The sequence below is a fragment of the Equus quagga genome, chromosome 11 (genome assembly GCF_021613505.1).
Source record: "Equus quagga isolate Etosha38 chromosome 11, UCLA_HA_Equagga_1.0, whole genome shotgun sequence".
NCBI lineage: Eukaryota > Metazoa > Chordata > Mammalia > Perissodactyla > Equidae > Equus > Equus quagga.
The window spans coordinates 2,712,049-2,736,354 of NC_060277.1; the positions used below are offsets into that span (position 1 = coordinate 2,712,049).

Sequence of the window (24,306 nt, forward strand, 5' to 3'; positions counted from 1 at the left end):
ACACTCTTTTTTGTAATAAAAACTCACAGTGAACCAAGAATAGAAAGGAACTTTCTCAATCGGTAAGGTATCTCTGAAAGTCCTACAGCTAACATACTTAATGCTGAAATATCAAATGCTCCCTCTACCCCAGACCATAATTGGGAACAAGAAATGATGTCTGCTTTCAGTATTTCTACTCAATATTATACTGGAAGTCCAAACCAGTTCAATAAGAGAAGAAAAAGAAATAAAAGACATGCATATTGGAAAGACAAAAGTAAAATTAATTTTTTTTTCACAGAGATGATCACAAACACAGAAAATCCCAAGGAATCTACAAAAAAAATCTATAGAATTAATAAGTGAATTTATCAAGGCAGTAGGATATAATCAATATATAAGAATTATTTGTGTTCCTACTTACTATCAAGAAACAATTGCAAAATAAAAACTTTCAAGTGCTATTTATAATAGCATCAAAAAACATGAAATTCTTGGGGATGAATTTAATAAAATATGTGCCAGACCTGTACAAGCAAAACAATAAACCATTGCCGCAATAAATTAATGAAAAATTAACTGAATGGAGACATATACTATGTTCATAGATGGGAAGACTCAATGTTGTTAAGAGGCCAGTTCTTTCCTAAAAGGTATATAGTTCAATGCAATCCCAATCAAACTGCAGAGAGCTTTATGATAAAAATAGACAACCTGGTCCTGAGATTAAAATAGAAATGCTGAGGACTTAAAATAGCCTAAACTAATTTTTTTTTTTAAAAAAAAAGAACACATTTTAAGTATTTAATTCTCTGATTTCAAGACTTATTATAAAGCTACAGTGATCAAGACAGTGTAGTACTGGCTTAAGGACAGACATAAAGATTTGTGGAATGAAATGGTTCATAAATAGACCCATACATACATGGCCAGTTGATTTTCAACAAAAGTTCCAAAGTAATTCAATGAAGAAAGAATAGTCATTTCAACAAATGGTACTAGAACAGCTGGATATTCATATGGGAAAAGAACTGAGCCTCAACTCATTTCACACCACTAGTAAAAATTTATTTGAAATGGATCACAGACCCCACTGTAAATGCTAAAACTATAAAATTTAAAGAAGAAAATAGAGAAAAGCTTCGCAATCCTTTGTTAGGCAAAGATTTACTAGGCAGAACACAAAAAGGAAAAAAAATGACGAATTATATTTCTTCAATTATAATTAGTCTGCTCTTCCAAAAACACTGTTAAGAAAGTGAAAAGGCAAGTCACACACTGGGAGAAATTTCACATTACATACATCTGACAAAGAACTTGTATCCAGAATATATAAAGAACCCTCATAGTGAGAAATCTTAACAGTAACAGCATAAACCATCGGAACAGACACTTCACTAAAGAAGACATATGAATGGCCAAAAAAGCAAATGAAATATGTTCAACAGCATTAGTCATTAGGGAAATGTAAATTAAAATTACAATGGTATATCATTACACGTACACACTGGAATGACCAAAATGAAAAAGACTGACAATACCAAGTGTTAGTGAGGATGGAGAACAATGGAACTCTCGTACCTTTTGGGGGGAGAGCAAATGGTGCGCTCACTTTGGTTATCAATTTGGCAGTTTCTTGGGAGTGAGCTCAGAAATTCATGAACAGCTCTATGGAGCCCCTTTCCCAAACTCCTTCCTCTGTGCCATCTCCCTGCTGCTTCCGGGTTCCCTGAGGCTCCCCTTTCTAGTCCTCCAGCAAAAGATTGGAGCTTTGCTTACGCGTCTCTGCCACCCACTTCCTGTGACTGCATGTATACCTGGACCAAGAGGTGGGAAGACAGAGAGGGAAAAACAGCAACAAGAGTTTGCCCCACCCTCTTGGTACCCTACTTCCTCCATTCGAAGATGAACACTCCCTTTCCTCAGAGTTTGAGGCCACGGGGAGCCTTCAGCGCCTTCCTTATCATGAGCAGGGGACCACATTCCTTCTCCTGGAGTCTGAACAGACAACTTCTGGAGCTCTTGCTGTCCACTCCAATGTGCACTTACAGAGTTTCGTTGCCTTGAATCTAAGCCAGAGGATTCGAGGACAAAATAGTGAACTCACCACCCATTTAGTGGTACTTCAAATTCTGGTCTTCTTCTCCTCCACATCTGCTACTATTTATTTTTTCAGAATCCTCAAGTAATGGCTCTATGCATTCTTTCAGGGTTTATAGCTGGATTCCCTGGGAGAGACAGAATAGAATGTACTCTAAATGACTCTCACCATAGTTACCCTCATCTCGGCACTTACAAAATATGGCAACGAAGAACTGTGCTTCTATTAAGGATTTTAGCATTGTTATATAAGCTGAATTTTCATCTCAGAGAATAGAAACAATCTGGATATTCACCAAGCACAAACATGTGCAACAGCAATGAAACTGTCTGGAAACGACACACCCCAGCCAATAAATATTTAATGAAGGATTACAAGTAGACTATCACGGGGAAGGATTCATCAGGAGTTCACATAATTTTTTTAATTGTTGAAATTTGGTTTAATGGCCAAAATATAGTAAGTGACTTTGTTATATATTCAGTAACAATTATTTTCACAGTGGACCTTGTTTGTGCAGTAAACTCTTAAACTGATGGCATTGGTGTATAGAATATGCAGTGTTTAATGTCATTGCTTTGTCAATAAATGCCTGTGGGCGCCTCTTTCACACATCACAAGTTATTTTGAATTCCAGAACAAGATTTCTGAGAAAGAGGTGGAAGAGATTTGAGGAAGAACCTGCTCAAAACCATCTTCCAACTTAGGAGCCAGACAGGACTGAAATTCTCCCAATGGAGACTCATTTCTTTTGACTCACCCGCCCCTCCTCTTGGTCCATAATGCAAAATCCATGAGGCAGAGGGACGGGACACCCACTGCTCCCTCCCCAGACTCCCACTTTGGAACGAGGTATCCATCCCACCCACCTGCTGAGCTGGTTCCCAAAGCTCCGCCACTCTTGGCAGCCCACTGCCATCCAAGACCAATCAGTGGTGGGGGTCGGGGCGGAGGATGGGGTACAAAGACCTGCCTCAATTCAAGAAAATTCTGAAGAGTTTTTGCTTTATGGAAGGAAATTACCGCTACCCAGAGTACTAAATCACCTTGGAAGAGGCAGAATGGGATGAAATGCAAATCTTGATTCAGTAATTTACCTGTACATGATGTGTCTAAAGCAGTCATCAGAAAACCACAGGAATATTTATTTTTCAATGATGTCTGTGGCGTCATTATACATAACAGTGAAAAATGCGAAAACGAAATAAAAGTCCAAGAAGTGTGTGTTGGGGGGGCGTTGCTTATTAAATAAGTTATGGAAAACTCATAGGATGGCTGTTCCATTAAAGACCACATCATATACTATTAAGAGAAAAAAAGTTAAACATATACGATCACAATTGCATTAAAGATGCCTATTTATGGATATGTATTTTTAAGATAACAGCGATTTGCTTTCTGGTGAAAATATGGATGATTTTTTTCTTTATATTTTCTGATTCTATAAATGTTTACACTGAAACTGCATTGCTTTCTAATCAGAAAAATCACGATTTCATAAAAATTAGTTTGACCAGTACATACGTACACCAAATTTCTTAACTAATAAAAATAACTAAAATGAAAGATTAAAAAAATATGCTTTCTAGAGGTTCATTATGCTTTTAGCTGTCTTTTACATGTCAAGGAAGGGCATAGAAACAATTACTCAGTCAAGATAATGAACTTGTAGAATATTTCAATGATTTGTACACATTTATTAAGAAAATGCTCCTTGGGGCTGGCCCCGTGGCCGAGTGGTTAAGTTCCTACGCTCCGCTGCAGGCTGCCCAGTGTTTCGTTAGTTCGAATCCTGGGCGTGGACATGGCACTGCTCATCAAACCACATTGAGGCAGCGTCCCACATGCCACAACTAGAAGGACCCACAATGAAGAATATACAACTATGTACCGGGGGGCTTTGGGGAGAAAAAGGAAAAAATAAAATCTTTAAAAAAAAAAAAGAAAATGCTCCTCATTTTGTGGAGCTCAGTGGAAACTAGCTGTATTTTAAAATTGAATCCTCAAAAAATGTGGTCAGTCTGCTTGGCTTCCTTTTTTTAAGATTGACACCTAAGCTAACATCTGTTGCCAATCTTTTTTTTGTTTTTCTTCTTCTTCTCCCCAAAGCCCCCTAGTACACGGCTGCACACTCCAGTTGCAGGTCCTTCTGGTTGTGCTATGTGGGACACCACCTCAGCATGGCCTGGGGAGTGGTGCCATGTCCAGACCCAGGACCTGAGCCAGTGAAACCCCAGGCTGCCGAAGTGGAGCATGCGAACTTACCCCTCGGCCCGCCCCCCAGTCTGTGTGCATTTTTGAGTTCAAAAGAATTTCTTTGGTGGATAGAGTAGTTTGACACTCATAATTTTAAATATAGAATAATAAGTATACCAGATAATCTATAACAAGTATAGGTTAGGAATATATAAGGACAGTGGCCAGGGACTGATTCTCTGTGAGATTATCCTGTATATGATTGAATAAGCAAATATAAGTAAATATACACTTAAGAGTTGTACACAGGAAGTGCAAATGAAGTATCGATAAACAAAAAATGTGCAGAGATAGATGTGCGTTCTTTGAACTGAGGACAAGACACTGCAGATGACAAAATAAAATAAATGAAAAGCAAATATTGTACAGGATTTACGATGATGATCATTACTTAATAGATTTGAACTTACTAGGCCAGTATCTATATATCATCTATGTTTGCAGGATGTTCTTCAATACACCAAAGTGAATTTTGCTTCAAGTTTAGTAAAAGAATCAAAGACAATGAAAAGACAAAAACAATAGTGGCTTTTTTTAACCAAATAATATCTTGTATCCTCATATACAACTGTTTTTGTTGTTTTTACTAAGGAAATGAATTGCCACACCAAAATGGGGAAAAAAAAGCATAGTGAAGAATATAAATGGCAACGTGACAGCCAGATTCAGGAAGGGACAGGAAACAGAGTCATTGAAAGAAAGGGTTGGTCCTCATTTCACTGAGACCCACAGAAGCTGAAAAGTTACTGATTCTATTATCCCTAACCTCAGCGGTGTGGCTCTCAAGGTCATTCTCTTTAGTAGGAAAGGCAGGACGGAGACTGTGGAAGTAGCTGTGGGTCACACACAACAGACTCTTCAGAAAAATGGATTGAGTGTGGCTGGGCAGTGGCCCAGGAGACAAAGAGATGCTGCACATATGATTATAAAGCCCACCTTGGAAAACGTGATTTTCCTCTATCTTAGGACAATGACAATGCATTTGTATTTCAAATATTTTTTAATTGGCTTAACTAGAAAAATTTGGCCCATGGCTGAAAAATCATATCTAAGTTAGGAAAAGGATTCCGTCTCATCCAGTTTTATATGAAAGCAGTTTTGTAGAACACCACAGAGCATCAGCAGATCAGAGCCACCTTTATATCCATGATCATTTTGAGAAGTTAGTAAATCCAAGTTAATGACAAAAATTGCTTTCCATTACTACAGGTGTGCTAACGAGAGTGTAGCTGTTTCCAGGTTGCTGGTGACTTCCGAACCAGCCGGCCCCTTGACTGGCCTTCTGTAGAGTGTTTCCCCTTTTTTTCTCTAATGGTTGCAAATATATAAATACCCGGGGAAGCCTACCATACCAAAAAAGGAAAAAATAAACATGGAAAGGAAATAGAACTTGTCAGTGAGATTTTAGACTGGGAGATGGGGAAGCTGCATACAGACCAAAGGCTCAGCTCCAGAATTTGCTCCAGAATGTAGTACAATTAAGTTCCTACAGAAGCAGAGCCCCATGAGAGCCCCACCCGGGGCAAGGCCACACAAAGAGCTGCCTTGTTTATTTTGGTATGTTTTATTTTGAGTTTTCTGCTAATTAAAAATTAGCAGAAGATGAAACATTACAAAAATAGCTTCACAATGAGTCTGAAGTACTGGAAGTGCCAAGAGCTGAGAGTGTGTTTTGACCCATGAATGACTTGATCCTTTATTTAGAAAGGGACCAAGCATAAGGTGTCAGATGTTCCTCTGCATCGTACTCTCCATTCACAGTGAAATAAAATATGGTCAAAGGGATGGTTTGAGGATCAGAGGCTCACAAGCCCTTCTTTACAGGGAAGTATAATCAACTTTTCTGTGACACCACACTAGGGAGATGCTCTGAAAAGTACGCACTGCATAGTGACCTTAAAATAGCAGCAAGAAGCAGCTGACTGGATTAATCCACTGGTAACCAGCCCAGCACCTGCCTGGGGTTCTGGAGTTACGAGGTGAGTATAAACACGAAACTGTCCGTGAAACTGTTCCAGCCTAGAGAGCATTTTAAGGGAATTTCTCCAAAAAACATTTTTAAGATTCTGTGAGAGAACAGAATGAAGAGCTCAAATAACATTTAGTTGAGAGTTTTAGTCCATTAGTAATAACAAATTTATTTATTTTATTTTTGGTGAGGAAGATTGTCCCTGAGCTAACATCTGTGCCAATCTTCCTCTGCTTTTGTACGTGGGACACCTCCACAGCATGGGTGGATTAGAGGTGTGCGGGTCCGTGCCCAGTATCCCAACCTGTGAACCTTGGGCTGCTGAAGGGGAGAGTGCAAACTTAACCAGTGTGCCACCAGGCCAGTCCTCAGATCAACATATTTTTTAAAAGCCAAAATTAAAAGAATGATTTTTTCCAGCTTTATTTAGGTATGATTGATAAATAAAAATTGTACATATTTGGGTTGGACAATGTGATATTTTTAAGGTGTACAACATGATGATTTATACATTGTGAAATGATTAGTACAATCAAGTTAATTAAAATATCCATTACCTCATATAGTTGCCTTGTGTGTGTGTGTGTGTGTGTGTGTGGTGAGAACACTTAAGATCTACTCACTTAGCAAATTTCAAGCATACAATACAGTGTTATTAACTATAATCATCATGCTGTACAGTAGATCCCCAGAACTTATTCATCTTTTAACTGAAAGTTTGTATTCTTTGACCAATATTTCCCTGTTTTCCCCACTCACAGCCCCGCCATTCCATTCTCCAGTTCTATGACTTAGACTTCTTCAGATTTTGCATGTAAGTGAGATCAGTATTTGTCTTTCTGTGTCTGACTTATTTCACTCAGCATACTGCCCTCCAGGTTAACCCATGTTATTGCAAATGGCAGAGATTCCTTCTTTTTCTGGCTGAATAATATTCCACTGTGTACGCATATTACATTTTCTTTATCCGTTCACCCATTAACAGACATTGAGGCTGTTTCCATCTTTTGGACATTGTGAATAATGCTACAGAGAACATGAGAATGCAGATATCTCTTTAAGTTACTGATTTCATTTCCTTTGGATATGTTATATGATGTATACACCCAGAAGTCAGATTGCTGGATCACATGGTAGCTCTATTGTTAATTCTTTGAGGAAACTCCATACTGTTTTCCATAATGGCTATTCCAATTTACATTCCCCCAACAGTGGACAAGGGTTCCCTTTTCTCCACATCCTCACCAACACCTATTTCTTGTCTTTTTGATAATAGCCATCCTAACAGGTGTGAGGTGATATCTCATTGGGATTTTAATTTGTATTTCTCTGATGATTAGTGATTTTGAGCATTTTTTCATATACCTGCTGGCTATTCATATGTCTTCTTTGGAAAAATGTCTGTTCAGGTCCTTTGCCCATTTTTTAATCAAGCTACTTGGTTTTCTTGCTATTGAGTTGGATGAGTTCCCTACATATTTTGGATATTAACCCCTTATCAGATACATGGTTCGCAAACATCTTCTCCCATTCCGTAGATTGTCTTTTTATTTTGTTGATTATTTCCTTTGCTGCGCAGAAGTTTTTTAGTTTGATGTAGTCCTACTTGTTTATTTTTGCTTTTGTTGCCTATGCTTTTGATGTCATATCCAAAAAATCATTGCCAAGATAGATGTCAAGAGCTTACCACCTGTGTTTTCTTCCAGGAGTTTCACAGTTTCAGGTCTTGCATTTAAGTCTTTAATTCATTTCGAGTTAATTGTTGTATGTGGCGTAAGATAAGGATCCAAATTCATTCTTTTGCATGTGGCTATCCAGTCTTCCCAATGCCATTTATTGAAGAGACTGTCCTTTCCCCATTGTGTATTCTTGGTGCCCTTGTCAAAGACTAGTTTACCATACATGCATGGGTTTATTTCTGGGCTCTCGATTGTGTTCAGTTGGCCTATGTGTCTGTTTTTATGCCAATACTATACCGTTTTCCTTACTATAGCTTAGCCATACAGTTTGAAATCAGAAAGTGTGATGCCTCCAGCTGTGTCTTTCCTTCTCAAGGTTGCTTTGACTGTTTGGGTCTTTTGTTGTTCTTGACCTTCTTCCACTAATGTCTTATAGTTTTCAAAGAATGATTTTTGAAATTATTTCACTGTATCATTATCAGCAAGGTCATTGGAAGTGGATTTCCACTTACGACAAAAAAAAGTCTTCAACCTTTGCTTAATTATTTATCACAAATGGTGTACTTGCAACATTTCCTCTGACACCTAATTGACACTTTTAAGAAGTAACTCTAGATCCCCTACAATGCAAAGACTCTTGGGCATCATAGGAGTGAGATTTCTGCCACTTCTATCCTCAGGACATAGGTAGTAGGCAACACATAAGCCCCTTGCAATACCGGGTGACCACTTGCTCCTCTAGTAGGAGAATTAGTCTGGACAACGCCTTAGCCCCACTGCCTCTCCTCCAGGGTAAGAAATTATCTGAAACTTTGCTACCTAGTGGTGGACTGGAATGAATACATAAAACACATTACCAGGGTATATGGCTGCATTTATTTTGTAAATATTGTCTGGTGTTACATAAGTATTGTATGACCAGTAATGTCAGGTCTTCAAATACATTTGATCTTTATGTTAAGGTTAAATATGAGCAATCGTTTAGTTAATAATATTAATTAATAATTAGTAACATATTAGAATAGCATCATGTTATGGATTACCTAGATTTTTCTACTAGTCCCTGAACATAGTTTATGCTTTTCCACAGCTCTACCTTTGTTTGTGTGATTTCAGTGCCTTGGTTCACAAAAGGCAAAGGAAATTATAACTTCAACCACCCTCATCCCCATTCCACTATTTGGTAATTGTGTTCTGTGGGAAACTGAAGTTTAGTAAACATGTGAGAAGGCCCTGATTATGATAATGATCACTAAAAGAATTTGGTAAATGCCAGGATTTCTAGATCCTTTCTGTACAGTACCTCATTTAATTTTTTTTATTTAATTGCAGTAACATTGGATTATAACATTATATAGCTTTTGGATGCACATCATAATATATTTTGAATTCTGTGTAGATTGTATCATGTTCACCACTCAAAAACTAATTATAGTCCATCCCCTCACATGTGAGCCTAATCACTCCTTTTGCCCTCCCCCCTTCCCCTATAAGGATGCTCACAGATATTGGGAGAAGACTGGATGAACACAGTGAGCTCATCAGCAAAGAACTGGAAGATATAAAAAAAAAATCAGAAATGAAGAATACAGTACTGGAAATGAAAAATTCACTAGAGGGACTCAATAGCAGAGTAGAGGATGCAGAAGAACGGATCAGTGAGCTAGATGAAAGACTAGAGGAAATCACCCAAGCGGAACAGAAAAAAGAAAAAAGAATTAGACAGAATGAGAATAGTCTAAGGGAACTCTGGGAGAATATCAAGCATGCTAACATTCGGATTATAGGTGCCCTAGAAGGAGAAGAGAGAGACAATGGAGCAGAAAATTTATTTGAAGGAATAATAGATGAAAATTTTCCTAATCTAAGGAAGGAAACAGACATTCAAGTACAGGAAGCACAGAGAGCTCCAAACAAGATAAGCCCAAAGAGGCCCACACCAAGACACATTATAATTAAAATGTCCAAAATTAAAGATAAAGAGAGAATCCTAAAAGCAGCAAGAGACAGGCCACAAGTGACATACAAAGGGAAACCCATAAGGCTATCAGCAGACTTCTCAGGCGAGACCCTACAGGAGAGAAGAGAATGGCATGATGTATTTAAAGTGCTAAAAGGAAAAAATGCTACAGCCAAGACTACTCTATCCATCAAGGTTGTCATTCAGAATGGAAGGAGAGCTAAAGAGCTCTTCATTTAATCTTTATAATACCTTAAGATGTAGGTTTTGCTTATATCCTCATTCCACAGATGAGGAAACTGAGGCACACAATAAACTATCTTGCTCAAGGTCATCCAAGAAGTACTTGGTAAAGCTCGGAGTGATACTCGAGTAGATTCCAGGGTCTGTGAACCTAACTACATCACTCTATGGCCTCTTCCATGTGTTAGGGGGCTGGCATCACACAAATGCTGGAGCTGTCTTCAAAAGATAGTTTTTCTATCTTCTCAGTGAGAATTCTTCTTAGTTCTGCCCCTTTCACACTGCTATAGAGCTGAACAATGACCCCTTTGAGGCAAGTCATGTGGGCACTGCTTCTACAGACTGAAATCCTTCGTATGTTGAGTAAGTCTTGGAAAAACAATGAAACTTCATATATGCTAGATAATCCACGTCTTTTGTTATATTTTATGTATTTTGCTTGCAAGGAAGGAGACACTGACCATTTGGTATTTCATATTTTTTATTATAAAATCTCATATGGTCAGAAACCCAATGAAGAGTTTAAACAAAACAAATACCACCATCCTTCAACTCAGAGATAACCTGTGTTAACGTCACAGGTTCTGTGATTCCACATAGGTTTTACATAAATCAGAGATATAGAAAGATATAGACTCCCGGGTCACTTACAGATGACCAAAACATACTAGTAAGTATATGAAAAAAATTCATTCTGTGTAAAATGGAAAATACACAAGTTAATATACTGAGATACTATTTTTTGCCAGTAATGTTAATAAAATAATATACAATTCAGTATGAGTGAAATTTGACAGTACAAGGATTATTTTAAATTGGTGAAAATATAAATTAGTACAATGTCATTTATAGGAGTTTCTCCTATGGAAATTATCAGAGGTGCATGCGAAGACACACGCACAAAGATGCTCATTTCAGTCTTATTTTAAACAATAGCAAAGATCCAGAAACATTTTAAGTGTCTTAAATGTCTAATGACAGAGGAGTGGTTAAAAAAATCTGGTAGATACAGATAGTGGGATCTAATGCGGCAATTATCATTTATTTTATTTTTTGTTTCTTAGGACGTCATAAGACCCTTATGAAACAGATGTTGAATCAGACTCTTCTCTTAAAATGTGTGCTTTTTCCAGACTCCCTGACGCCTCTGCTAATAGATCCTTGAGAGTCCAATGCAGGTTTTTAGGCATGCCTCCGTCCACAGGGAGGGCGCACACCATTGGAAGCCCCATCCACCACCCTCACTCCTAAGAGTTATAATTGAACTAAGCAAATGTTTTCAATAAACACATAGAATCTATAGAAATTTAGTTCACTTCAAAAGAATACAATGCACTACACAAAGATCAATTCGAAGTCAAGAATATCATTATGGTTTGTTATGAAAATAAAGAACCTTTAAGCCTATAATGCTACAGTGGTCACATTACAGGTCTTTAATATAACTTTTAAAGTTACAAATATACCATTTATTAAAACCTGCTATAGAAGAAAAACACGTAGCAATTTGCACACGCACCCTCCACACGAGTCTTGTAAAATTGCAAAGTAAAAGTTTCATGCTGTTCTGAGGGCTCACTGGTTAGAATTTGCCATTATTGGACATATTCATACACAGACTGCTGTTTTGAGATCAATCATTTCCAATAAGAGTAGTTTCATGGAAGTCTTTTAAAATACTATGAATTACTTCCCCGGTTTGAGGCACGTACAAACGTAGAGAACCACGAGGGAGAGGAGGCAGCCTGGTGAGGTGGAAAGTGCTTGGGAGAAGGAATGGGGGGGGAAAGCAGGACCAGGAGTGGAGATGGGCGTACCAGCTCTTGGGTGGGCCTCGGGAACCCTCGGAGTGTCAATTTCCTCGTCCAGCAAACGGTGGTCTACTCAGCCCGGGGGACGACTGCTGTGCTGACCAAATGTGACAAGGATGTGAAAGCATGCTGTGCAATTACACTTGCCAGGTGTCAACCTCACTGACCTACAGCAGCTACTCTGAATCAGCTACAGCTACTCTGAATCTGTTTCTTCATGGACACGTTATAGACGTGGAACAAATCTAAGATTTCTCAAAATTACTTTTGCAATAGAACTCACTTTTCAAGTGAAATCTCATACAGAACTTTGAAATCAGAACCTATGGAACACTGATCTCTCATCTGCAAAGTCTGTCATTTAAATTATGGATTTTTCCAACAAAAATTGAAGAATTCTTCATTACCTGCTTGCCTGCCTCCACCCCCAGTAGTCTCTCATTGTTTCAAAAAATAAAATAAAATCAGCTGCTGCTGCTTTTCTTTAAAATACATATATATGTGTATATATATATTAAGGCTAGTTAAGCTCTAAATTAATTTTCTTACTTGGTACTCAAAAGCAGAAAATATTCAGTGGATCCTCAAAGTATATAATAAATGAGATGATTCTTGGAAAGTTTTATTTTTAACTACTACTCATTAGTTTATTAAATGTCTGCATTAAAAAGGACACATTCTACATAGCTTTGGTTGATTAATGAGTCTCATGCTAAGAGGAGGGTCCTTCATCAATGTCATGTGACAGATGAAAAGTATATTGAGAAACAGGAATGTTTTCTGACTCCTAACGATGTTCAATTCATCCTATGAGAGTCAATTTTTTAATTAAGCATGAAAGCAAGCATGGCAAATGTGGTATCCCTTCCACACTGGCCTTCGCCACCTCCAGAATGACTTTACCATAAACCCGGAGATAGTTCCTCCCTCCGCAGAACCCATCAGGCACTATTTTTATGGAAACCATAGCTGGGTGTGCAAGTGCATATAACAGTATAAAAGTACTATAGTTTATTATAAAAATACTAATACTCCTCTTTCTGTACATTTGAATTTCTCCTACTAATTTTATTGAGTCATGTCCCTTTGCTTGAAAAGGAACAGGCTATCAGCTGTGACGTGACGGGACAACACAGTCCAGTCCTTTAAAAACTGTAGCCCTTCTCCATGGAAGGTTTGGAATTCTCGATGCCGTGTATCATTACCAGTATATTTTCCCCCAAGCTTATTATAATGAAATCTTCAATATCATTTTTTAAAAGTAGAAATAGATTTTCAGTCTTTTTATAGTTATAAAAAAGGCCCTTTATGAAAATACAAATAAATAACAGTAATAAAATCACCCGTAGTCCTCTACTTAGAAATACCTTGATCCATACCTTTCTGCATACTTAATGCACATATAACCATATGTATGATTGAAACAGGCCCCTGCTTTCACTTAATCAATGTAACATGGATTTCTTTCATGACGATAAATATAAACATCATTACCTTAATGGTTCTCTAGTAACACAATGTGTGGACATACCAACATATATTTTCACCAATTTTATACCAACGGAATTTAGAACATTTCCAAGTGTTTACTATTACAAACAATCAATGATCAATATCCTCATACTCAGAGATGATATTCAAAACATATAACAGGCCCACGTATCAATCCATCAAAAGTGATGCCAACTACCAGTAAAAGTATGACCTTACATGTACAACTCGCCCTACATTAGCCGAGTGTATACTTACGCAGCTTTCCATGTTTGACTATTTTTCTGCAATAAATCCTTAAAAATGTAATTGTTGGGTCAAAAATACACCCTTTAAAAAGAACTTTGAAGCATACTCTCAAAGTGTCTCTCAGCTCTTTGTCCATTCGCACTCCCTCGGGCGGCAGTAGGTGGGAGTGCCCATTTTCCAACACGGAATAGTATAAGCTCTGAAAAGATCTCTACAAGCCAACGTGCAAGAGATGATGTCTAGTCGATTGCATTAATGACCCCAAATCTTTGCTCCTGCCTGTAGTCATGTCCTTTACCATGTGGCTTTGCAATCCCTCCTATTGAAAGATAAAAGAAATTTCGCTGCTCCACGATTCTGAGCTTGGTCAGGTCATTTGTGTGGTTCAGGGATGCGATGGTGGATATGACACAAGCAGAGGCTTGATAAACACTTGCCCAGCTGGGCTTGCACTCTTGCACTTTTGCAGAACTATCCCAGCTAAACTCTCCCAGGCAAGCCCCGCCGAGGGACAGGCCCCAGCTACACACAGAACCAGAAGCAAGCCCAGCAGAGACCATCCTAGTGCAGGAAACCCAGCCAACCAAAGGACCTGTAAGTTCTGATAACAAAGCATTGTTTTTGTCATTCAGTTTTGGGAATGTTTGTCACACAGAAATGGTTAACTGATACAATAACTACTCTAATTTCATCTTATTTGGCTAACTTTTATGCTTGTTGGACCTTTACGTTTCTTCTTTTATGGTTCTTCTCATGTCACCCATCATTCTGGTTAGGGTGGTTGCCTTGTTATTCCTGGTTTGTAATAGCTCCTTAAACAGTAATAGTATATCTCATTATTATACATGTTGTAATATTTTTGTAATTTATTATTCATCTTCTAACCTTGTATGCTGATTTTAGCCAACAAAGATTTTAGTTCATGTAGTGAAATCTGTCTATATTTTCCTTCGTTAATTTTACCTTTGGTGACCTCCTTGGAGAGCTCTCCCTCCTACCTCAAGATTTAAAAAATATTGATCTATATTTTCTTTTAAGACTTATATTGTTTCTGTTAAATATTTATTATCTCTGGAATATATTTTGGTATAAAGGTATGAGGTAAAGAATCTAACATTGTTTTTTTAAACAGACAGTTGTTTCAACACCATTTACTGAATAATTTATCTTTGTTCCATCAATTTGAAATAAATGCGCCTCATGTAGTAAATTTTCCCAAAATGCTTGAATTTTTCCTAGACGTTCTGTTTCATTGATTCATTAATATTTGTCTATTCAAGTGACTCAGTGGTTTATATTTTATCAATTTGATACAATTTTAAATCTTGGTGAGAAAGTCCACATCTATCACTCCTTTTACCACAAAAATTTGTGTAGGGCATTTTAGAGGCTTTTTCTTTCAAATTAAATTTAGAAGTATTTGTCAGAATTTTCAAAAAATATCATTTGCATCTGATTAATTTAGAGAAAATGACTATTTTATGATACTTAGTCTTTTCATGTAGAGACATGGCATATCTTTTACATAATTCAAGTATTGTTAAACCTCATCACTAATCTTTTGGAGTTTTTCATCATACAGGTTTTTATCTCTTTACTTAAATTTGTTCCTAAGCAGTAAATAATTTTTGTTGTTACTACAAAAGGGCTCCTTTTCATTAGAATTTCTAACTGGACATTCCTTCTATTAAAAATATATTGAGTTTGTAACTAGTCATTTTCTTAAACTGTCAATTTCAGTAAATTTTCAATTGATTCTCTTGAGTAGACAACTGTATAACCTTTGAGAAACTTCTCTGAAGTAAATAACATTATACATATATCAGAAAGGAAATGTTTTTGTTTTAAAATGTGGAATACTTTATTTCATACTTTATATATTCTGCAAAACTTTTATTCAGAAACTAAAAGCAGAGATTACATCAAGGATTTTCAGTCTCTCCTTAGTTGTAAATTTTCAAAATATTCCTTATGATTCTTTTTCATGAAAAAATCGTACGCAAATCATCAAACCTATTCGAACTGAGAGGACTGACTATTTACAAAGTAGATGAAGTTTTTGGTGAAAAATGTTACAAATCAGTAAAATTCTGTTTTAGATAGTAAAGCCTGCTGGTGAATACTGAAATCTCTTCTTCTGGAAGCCTTAAGAACTCTGTTCTCTCAATCAAGAGCTTCCAGCTTACATGCCGGCCAGCGTCTCCCTCTAGGTGCTAGTGGACAACTGTAAAAATCCAGATCCGCTCAACTGTCAGCCCCAATGTTAAAAGAGAGCAAGGTGCAGATTGTAGGAGGAACGTAAGCAAATGGGTAAAATATCCTCCAAGTCATATTTTTTATTTTGTTCTAATTGTTACTATAGTTTATAAGAAAAATAATTGTATATATATTTTAGGTGTTGTTATTTAATAAAATGCTAAGAATTTGTAAAATTACACTTTAAACCTCTAAAACTAAATTTAAATAATGAAATAAAGGAGAATATCAGAGACTGATTTCTACCACTTTTTTTTCCTGTACAGAATTAAAACTGTTTTCACCTTAGCTATACATCATCCATAATAGTAACATTGTAATAAAAATGAGTGATATATATAAAAATCTGAACTCCTTTTAGATAATCCATGTTTACCTGAAAAGTTCTACAGAGAATTTCCATAATTGAACAGTATATTTCATTGGCTCCAGAGCATAGTTTAAAAAATTTTTTAACTTCTTTGAAATCAGAATGCATCTTTTTTTTTCAAAAGGAAGATTAGCCCTGAGCTAACTGCTGCTAGTCCTCCTCTTTTTGCTGAGGAAGACTGGCCCTGAGCTAACATCCATGCCCGTCTTCCTCTACTTTATATGTGGGACGCCTGCCACAGCATGGTGTGTCAAGCGGTGCCATGTCGGCACCCGGGATCCCAACCAGTGAACTCCGGGCCACCGAAGCGGAACCTGTGCACCCACCCGCTGTGCCACCGGGCCGGCCCCCAGAATGCATCTTATAATAAATGTTACGTCATTGTTTAATTGGAGGCATTCTTTATACCTTAGTGATACATGAAATAATTGTGTATCTTACAATCAATGGTGTCTAAGATGAGATGGACTGTCATGCATTAAACACAATAGAGGAGTTCAATAGTTTAAAAGTTATTATACAACATTTTATAAAGGATCCCTTTGGAAAAAAGTCATCTTTCTCTAGACTTTTTTCAGTCTGTGGATTGTAATGTTTCAGGGATTTTACCTCTTCCAAAAATTAATTGATAGCTAGGCACTATCACCCCTGCGACTGCTCACACGCCCAAAATCTCACACAATTTCATGAATTTTATACAATGACAGCGTTTCTTCCTGAATCCCGGGAATAGTGGTGCTTTATATCAGCATCAGCTGTAAGGACTTTAAGACCATGGAGGCCGAAGATCGCGTCCTTAAAGATCTGCAGGAGATTCTAAGACTCGATCAGGACTGACACCGCCTTCCCACTAGACGGAACTCTGGTTCTTGGATTATCTGCGTTAAAATCACGTGTTGTTTCTGTAACGTGCAGATTCCCAGACCCCACGTTAGAGACAATGAATCCGAGTCTGTGGTGAAGGTGACCTCTGCATTAGTAATGTCTAAAAGCTCTCTCTCCTTGCTACTCCAATTGTGGCCCACAGACCAGCAGTATCAACGTCACCTGGGAGCTTGTCATAAATGCAGATTCTCAGGCGCCATCCCAGCCCTTCTGAATCACAATCTGCATTTTAATAACCTCTGGAATGAGTCAGAGGCACGCTGAGGTATGCGAAGCAGGGATCCGAGAGCCTGACGCGAGGTAGGCTTGAGGAGGACATGAGGTAACACAGCTTCCAGGTCTGCCATTTCATAACAGAAATTATTATTCTAAGTGTTTCTTTCTTTAAAAACAAATATTTTGCAGTTAAAGAGAAAAAGAAAGAGTTACCTTGCACCCTGAGACGGAATTTATCATCAAGAGACAGAAGGAGGAAGAGGAAGTCCCCCCAAAAAGGGAAACCTCTCTCACCAAAATCTTAATTTCTCTTAAAACATTAAAAGGAGATTTTGAGACTGGAAATGGCTAATTTGCTACATCCACTAGGATACTCCCTTAATTATCTTTATCAGAAGATATTTCTCAATATTCATGAATTACCAATAGATTTACAACCTGATCACTTACCCTTGCTGAGTTACAAGGACACGATTATCTTTCTCTTTGTCCACCAGTTACTATGAGTTAAAGACCTAAAGTGTGTTATCTTGTCCTTTCTCCCATCAAAAATACCACAAAATGTTCTCAGGCTTCAGAAAAAGCATGACTGAGAATACTACAAAAAGAGAGAGACTGGAGCAGCAGCATCATTGAGGGACTGTGTGTGCGTGGCGTTTTCTTTCTCCACAGGCTCAGGAGTCTGTCCTGCACTAAAGATTTCTGATTTTATTTTTTAAGTTTTTTGTTTGTTTGTTCTTTGTTTTTCATCGTGGGAAGGCAAACTAAACTTACAAGATTACTTTGCTAAGCACCAGCATTTTAGAGGAGTTTGACTTTGTTCTGTATCTGGAAAGATAAACTGACCTACGACCTTTTGCACGATCTGTAACTCTGCAGAGCCTGTCAGAAAGCCACAGAAACAACCACAGTTACGCACATCAGCACCAGAGTAAAACCACGTGAGCTACAAGGTGGAAATAAACAGGCTTGGGCCAGTGCCGCTGGAATGCACTTGTGATGGAAACATCCAGAAGAGTGGCCCTCCAGATAGCGCCCATGAACAGCACACAGCATTTAACCTGCGCATGAGGAAGCATATTTTCTCAGCAAGGTGTGCTAATAAGAAGGTGGGCTCCATGTCATCTGTGTCATCTTTATTGTATTCTTTCTCTTTCGGGGTTTAATAGAGGATTAACTATGAACTCTGAACTGATCATTAACAGAATTAACATATTAGCTATCAAACTGGCCACAGCTGTATTCCTAAGCTTCTCTGGCTCACCTACAGACCAGTCTCCTGTTTACTATGCAAGATTGCCAACTCTGTTGTTTCTGCCATCTTTGTGAGTACTTAATAAAAACCAGTGTTACCAAACTCTGTGTAGGTGACCCATTTGTGAGGATGGAACGGGGGCCTATCCAACAGAAGGGGGAGGCTAGGTAATCTCTTGGTTATTTTGTCTAGAGAAAGTAATCTGTGATTCGTACAATCTCTTTCTGAAACAGCCTGCTTGTTGGTCCTTGGCTGGCGGCTCTATCAGGGGCTCTGCCTGGGATGCTGTTTGACAAGAGGTCCCTGCTAGGTGCTCGGGTCTCCTCTGACTGCCAACTCCATAGGAGCCCAGGGCCCTCCCTATCATAGGACTCAGCCTAGAATGCTCATCACTATCTGATAAATACAGATTTTAAATTTTGAGTACATCTAGCTTTCCCCATGAGAGCATTTGCTCCAAAAGGGCAGGGATCCTGTCTGCCTTGTGACTAACTGTCTTTCCAGAACCAGAAGTGAGCTTGGCCCATTGACCGCTTTCAGTTACTCTTCATTGAGTAAAAGAATGAGCATGATAGCCAAAGGAATCAACTGTTAGAAATATTTAATCATCCGATGTGTCAAATATCAATATTAACTTGCAATGAGAAAGGTGAGGTCAGGTAGAATAATTTGTCTAAAATTAAAACATGAGCATTTGTAAAATCTGTCGTGTTAGATTCTTTAGATTAGAACAAGTTTATTTATCTTGCATTGCTTCTTTTCATCTCTCGTCACAGGAAGAAAGAAGTACCTCAGCCCCACCATTAAAAGTGGACCCTGTGGTCCTCACGCCTCAGCCAAGCCAGGGAGGAATACCCCATTAAAAGTGCTGGAAACGTTCCTATTCTTGCAAAATACTTACTTAATGTAAGTAATACAAGTACTTTCCAAACGAATGGGTTTTCAGTTGAAATTTAAAAGCATTCTCATGTTTTGGGTGCTCACTTTATTGCCTTATAACCCTCTAAAATTGTATCTATTTCCAAATTTACGTGATATTTATTTGATTCCAAAACAGATTGATTCACTGCACAACCTTTCAATGTAGAAGCTCTACGACTGTCAACTGCTCAGAATCTCTGGGGTAGCACGTCACGCTGTGTGAGTGTGAAGCGCAGCCTCCCAGAGAGGAATGAACCTTGCTGAGACAGAATTCTGAGTCCATTACCCTTCCTGTCAGTCTAGGCCCCAGAACCTCTCATTGAATACTTGGTGCAGTCCACAGGATCCAGGTATCCACGAATATCAGTATCTGAAAGTGTCCTATACCTTGAGAACTTGCAAATAACCAGAAAAAAAAAAATCTGTTGCAAAATGCTGAGTCCACACTAAAATTTCCTCTACCCACTCGTACTCTCTAAACTTGAAGGCATATGCAATAGATTCTGATGACTTTCCAGTTCCTCCACAAAAGCTTTGGTGATGACCTTTGGTCAGTTTGGAAAGACAGTCTATGCAACAATTAAGAACACAGACGCTGGAGTAAGACATCTGGGTCTGAATGCAACCCAGCCAATTATTTGCTGTGGACCCTGAGAAAGTTGCTTGGTCTTTCTGAACATCAGTTCTCCAAGTGAGGGAAATACTCGTCCCGACCTCAAAGTGCTATCATGAGAATTAAACGTACCGAAGCAGGTAAACCGCTCGGCACAGTACTGGACGCATACTCAGAGAGAAAGAAATGTTAGCTGTTTTGTGGCCAATATTTTCCCAATCTGTAGTTTACCTTTGTAATCATATTGATTATATTAGTAATATGCTGAAATTTTCATTTTGTCATCTAATCTATACCCATACTTTACAAGTGCAGTTGCAGGGGCTTCCAGATAACTGAATTCCAGCTGAGGGCTCAATCTGATGTCATTGGGTCCTCCCTGTACCTTCTACCCCTTGTCACTCTTATCTCACTCCAAGGCATTGTCTCAGAAGCCCTGTTTTTTCTCTCCACATTAGTCTTTGTTCACTTTCTGAATCATTAGGTAGTGAGTCTGTATTAGTTGACGTTCATGGGAGGTCCTGAATCCACCTCTACGCCCTCCATCCAGTTGTCACACTCAGTCTCTCCCATGGTCCATCTGTCCCCTCACAGCGGGCAGGCCCCTCTGCTTCAGCCCCTGCATGAAACTGGCTTTCCATACTGTGCAAATGGAAAGGAGGTTTCATAGAATAAGACTTCTTTTGGTAGAAAGAGACATTTCCTGGTCGCCGTCAGAGTTGAAAACAGATTCTCCCAGCCCCCACTGCCCACAAGAGTGAATGTCAACCCTTCCTGTGGGACCCATCTGAGTGTCTATGAACCCGCCCTCAAGAACTTAGGATATTGCCATCGAATTATTACTTGCTTAACGTCATGAGATGTGTGTGATCACAGCTTTGATGACAAATAAGCATGAGCTCATTAGTAGCTTCCACAACTGCTAATACTTATGGCCAAGAGGCAAGAATTTTGCTTCTTATTTTCAAGAGTTTGTAAAAAGGTTAAGAATTCTCTGTTTTATAGTATGCGTTGGCATTATTAGCTGAGACAATATCAAGACTAATTTAAGTGTTTTAATCAGTTACAATTTCTATTAAGATAAATTTAGTAATCATATCTGTATAGTACAAGTTAATGCCAGTCACTGGTGCTTAATACTGACCTTCCAGTACTGTATTTGCTTTGATGAGATTCCTCTAAAGTAATGCTTATATTTTTCTGATTACAAAAGTAATACATATTTGTTGTAGAAAAAAATTTTAAATATGCAAAAAGTACAGATAAGAAAATTTAAATAACCTGGGTTTCCTCTCCTCTCCCTCTTAGGCCACGCCCCCATCCAGCCACTGTCAATACTAAGTCTGAATTATCATACCACAAATTTGGGAGCAGACATTTTCTTTATTTTCTGGGTCACTGAACCTATTTTCTGTCTCAAGCGTTTTTGGTGGTAGAAACATAATATTAGCCAACACATAAAACACTTGGTTCATTCTAAACTTTTCCTTGGTAAAATCAGAACTTCCATACCTGCTTCTTTTTATCCAGGATTAGAGTTTCATTCCAGAGGCTGATGTAGGAACAAGGCATTGGGAAGGTTGTGGGATGTGCTGAGTGTCTGGTCTTTGGTCACCACGCCCAGGACAAGTCTGACAGATGCTGCTGCTGGTGTCACCATGGCACCACGCTCTTCACACGGCCACCACAGGAAACTCCTGCCAGGAATCAACCCTAAACTGCCCCAGCCAAAAGGACAACACTATGTAGAATATTGTTTTTTCCATAAAAGAGCATCTTCACTTCAGTTAGCACACCTGAAGAAGGATGAGGTGCAGTTTGGGATAAAGTGAAGTGAACCAGATTTGCCTTCCAAGGAGGACCAGTGAGGGACCAGGATGAAGGAGACAGGCAAGAATAAAAAGCCAGAATAAAGGAGTGGTATTGAGATTGATGCTGTGAACGGTGGCTCTTGAAAGAGAGAAAATCAGCCCCTGACAGGCAGGATTGGCCTGGAACCATCAGCTAGACTTTGGTTTTGCTAGGACCTGCCACTCACAGCCAGGTCTCGATGTTCTCCTGTTAGACAGGAGTACTTTTACAGAACATCGACATCAGTCAAGGCCACTCTGTGATTGTAACGGATTAGGACAACAAGTTTACTTCATAATTATGTCTGAAAACAGAAAAAAACACAAACATTGTCCAAGCCATAAAAATGACCAAGCTTCTCTTTAACGTCACTAATATGAGTGACTGCTACTTCTTCACCAGTTACAGATGTGGCCTCACTTTATTCCTCCTACCTTACAGAGATTGAAGATACCCAGTCACAGAATTATCCTTGCTTCCTGACAGCACCCAATCCAGAGCAAAGCCCTGCTGTCTTGAACTCTCTCCAAAATACCTGACAGCTGAAAATTCTGTAAGTCCTCTCCAATCACCTTTTACGGAGATGTCCCACAGTTCCCCATGTGGTATGTTCTCTCTGTCTGCAACAAACATTAAACCCAACTTATCCAGCCACTGGTGTGTGCCCGGTTGTCTTTGGCGATATGGTATCGATGGTATGCTCTGCTGGGGTTCCTGAGAAGTTTACACAATGCCTTCCAGACTTCTCCATCAGGAGGAAGGGGGCAGAAGGAGCTGTGCATGACTCAGACCAAGCAAGCTCCTGCCAGCTTCCTTGATGATGGAGGAGCCAAGAGGCAGAAATTGAAGGGAGCCAGATTGCCATCCTAGCTACCTCTAGAATCAAAGGTATGAGTCTCCTCTGCAATTCTCTTATCAGGGCTTGCCACAGCATTCGGACCCTCCACAGACACTTAATTAACACGGGATTCCCTTGGACACAAGAGCCGAGTGGTTGGGCTGCTTGCACTGCAGCCTGGGCCAGCCGGAGAGCCTTCTCTCGCTCTGCGCCTTACTCAAAGCTGGCAGCTTTTTAGGTCATCCAGTCAATAAATTCAGTGGTACCCTGATATGTGGAAAACATTGCCTCCAAAATTTAAACAGGCCCACTAAACTTTGAAGGGTGCAACTTGTTCTTTACTTTAGTAAAGAGATCCATCTCTTCGTGCCTGAGACTCCTGGATTCCAAAAAACTTAGTGAGGCGTCAGCCCCCTGTGTTTTCAGGGGTACATGTACTCTAAGGCACCTAGCCTACAAGCAAATTTTCTTGTCCTGTCATCACGATATCATCAATATAACGGATGAGTATAATGTCCTATGAAATGGTAAGACGGTCAATGCCCCAGGAACTAATGGAATCAGCTGGCGAAAAACTGATTCTTTTGGTGTCTTTCATATTTTGACATAGGAAAAAGCAAGATCCCAATATGGAGATCATAATTGGAACAACTGCTATAAATTGCCTGAAATTCCATTCAAAGTAAGGCAAACACTGCAGAGTAATCTGTGAAGCAGCATTCAAACTATCCTCCTAGGAATGGGTGTGCCCAAGGAAATCTCTTAGAAAAAGTACCAATGACAATATCAGAGCAGCGAGGTTTGGCAAAAATAAAGTAAAATAAGTAAAAACGGCAACATTGATTTCAGATAAAGTAAATTTCATATAAAATACATCAGACTAAAGGAAGAATGTCAACATTTATAAAGAGGTATCATCGATAAGAAAAATATAACAGTTATAAACCTTCTGCCTAAAGAATTTTCTTTAGCATTTTTTGTTGTACAAGTCCACTACTGACAAATTTCCTCAGTTGTGTGTGTGTGTGTGTGTGTGTGTGTGAAAAGTCATCATTTGCCTTTGTTTTAAAATATTTGTTTTAAAAATATTGTCAGTAGCATAGGGGCTGGCCCCGTGGCCAAGTGGTTAAGTTTGTGCGCTCCGCTGCAGGCGGCCCAGGGTTTCATTGGTTCAAATCCTGGGCACGGACATGGCACCGCTCATCAAACCACGCTGAGGCAGCATCCCACATGCCACAACTAGAAGGGCCCACAACGAAGAATATACAACTATGTACCAGGGGGGTTTGGGGAGAAAAAAGGAAAAGAATTAAATCTTTAAAAAAAAAATATTGTCAGTAGCATAAAATTCAAGGTGTTT

The 24,306-nt window shown here is 38.7% G+C and overlaps 1 long non-coding RNA gene across 2 annotated transcripts; it reads left to right on the forward strand.

The window, feature by feature from the left end:
• The first annotated feature begins 18,500 nt into the window (after nucleotides 1-18,500).
• LOC124247934 (uncharacterized) lies at nucleotides 18,501-22,725 on the forward strand. Of its 2 annotated transcripts, none has more exons than XR_006890855.1 (4): nucleotides 18,501-18,577; nucleotides 19,500-19,629; nucleotides 19,781-19,994; nucleotides 22,550-22,725. It is a non-coding gene; the product is annotated as an uncharacterized LOC124247934 (long non-coding RNA). The 2 variants fall into 2 exon arrangements; XR_006890856.1 differs by having other exon boundaries at nucleotides 19,781-19,863.
• The last annotated feature ends 1,581 nt before the right edge of the window (nucleotides 22,726-24,306 follow it).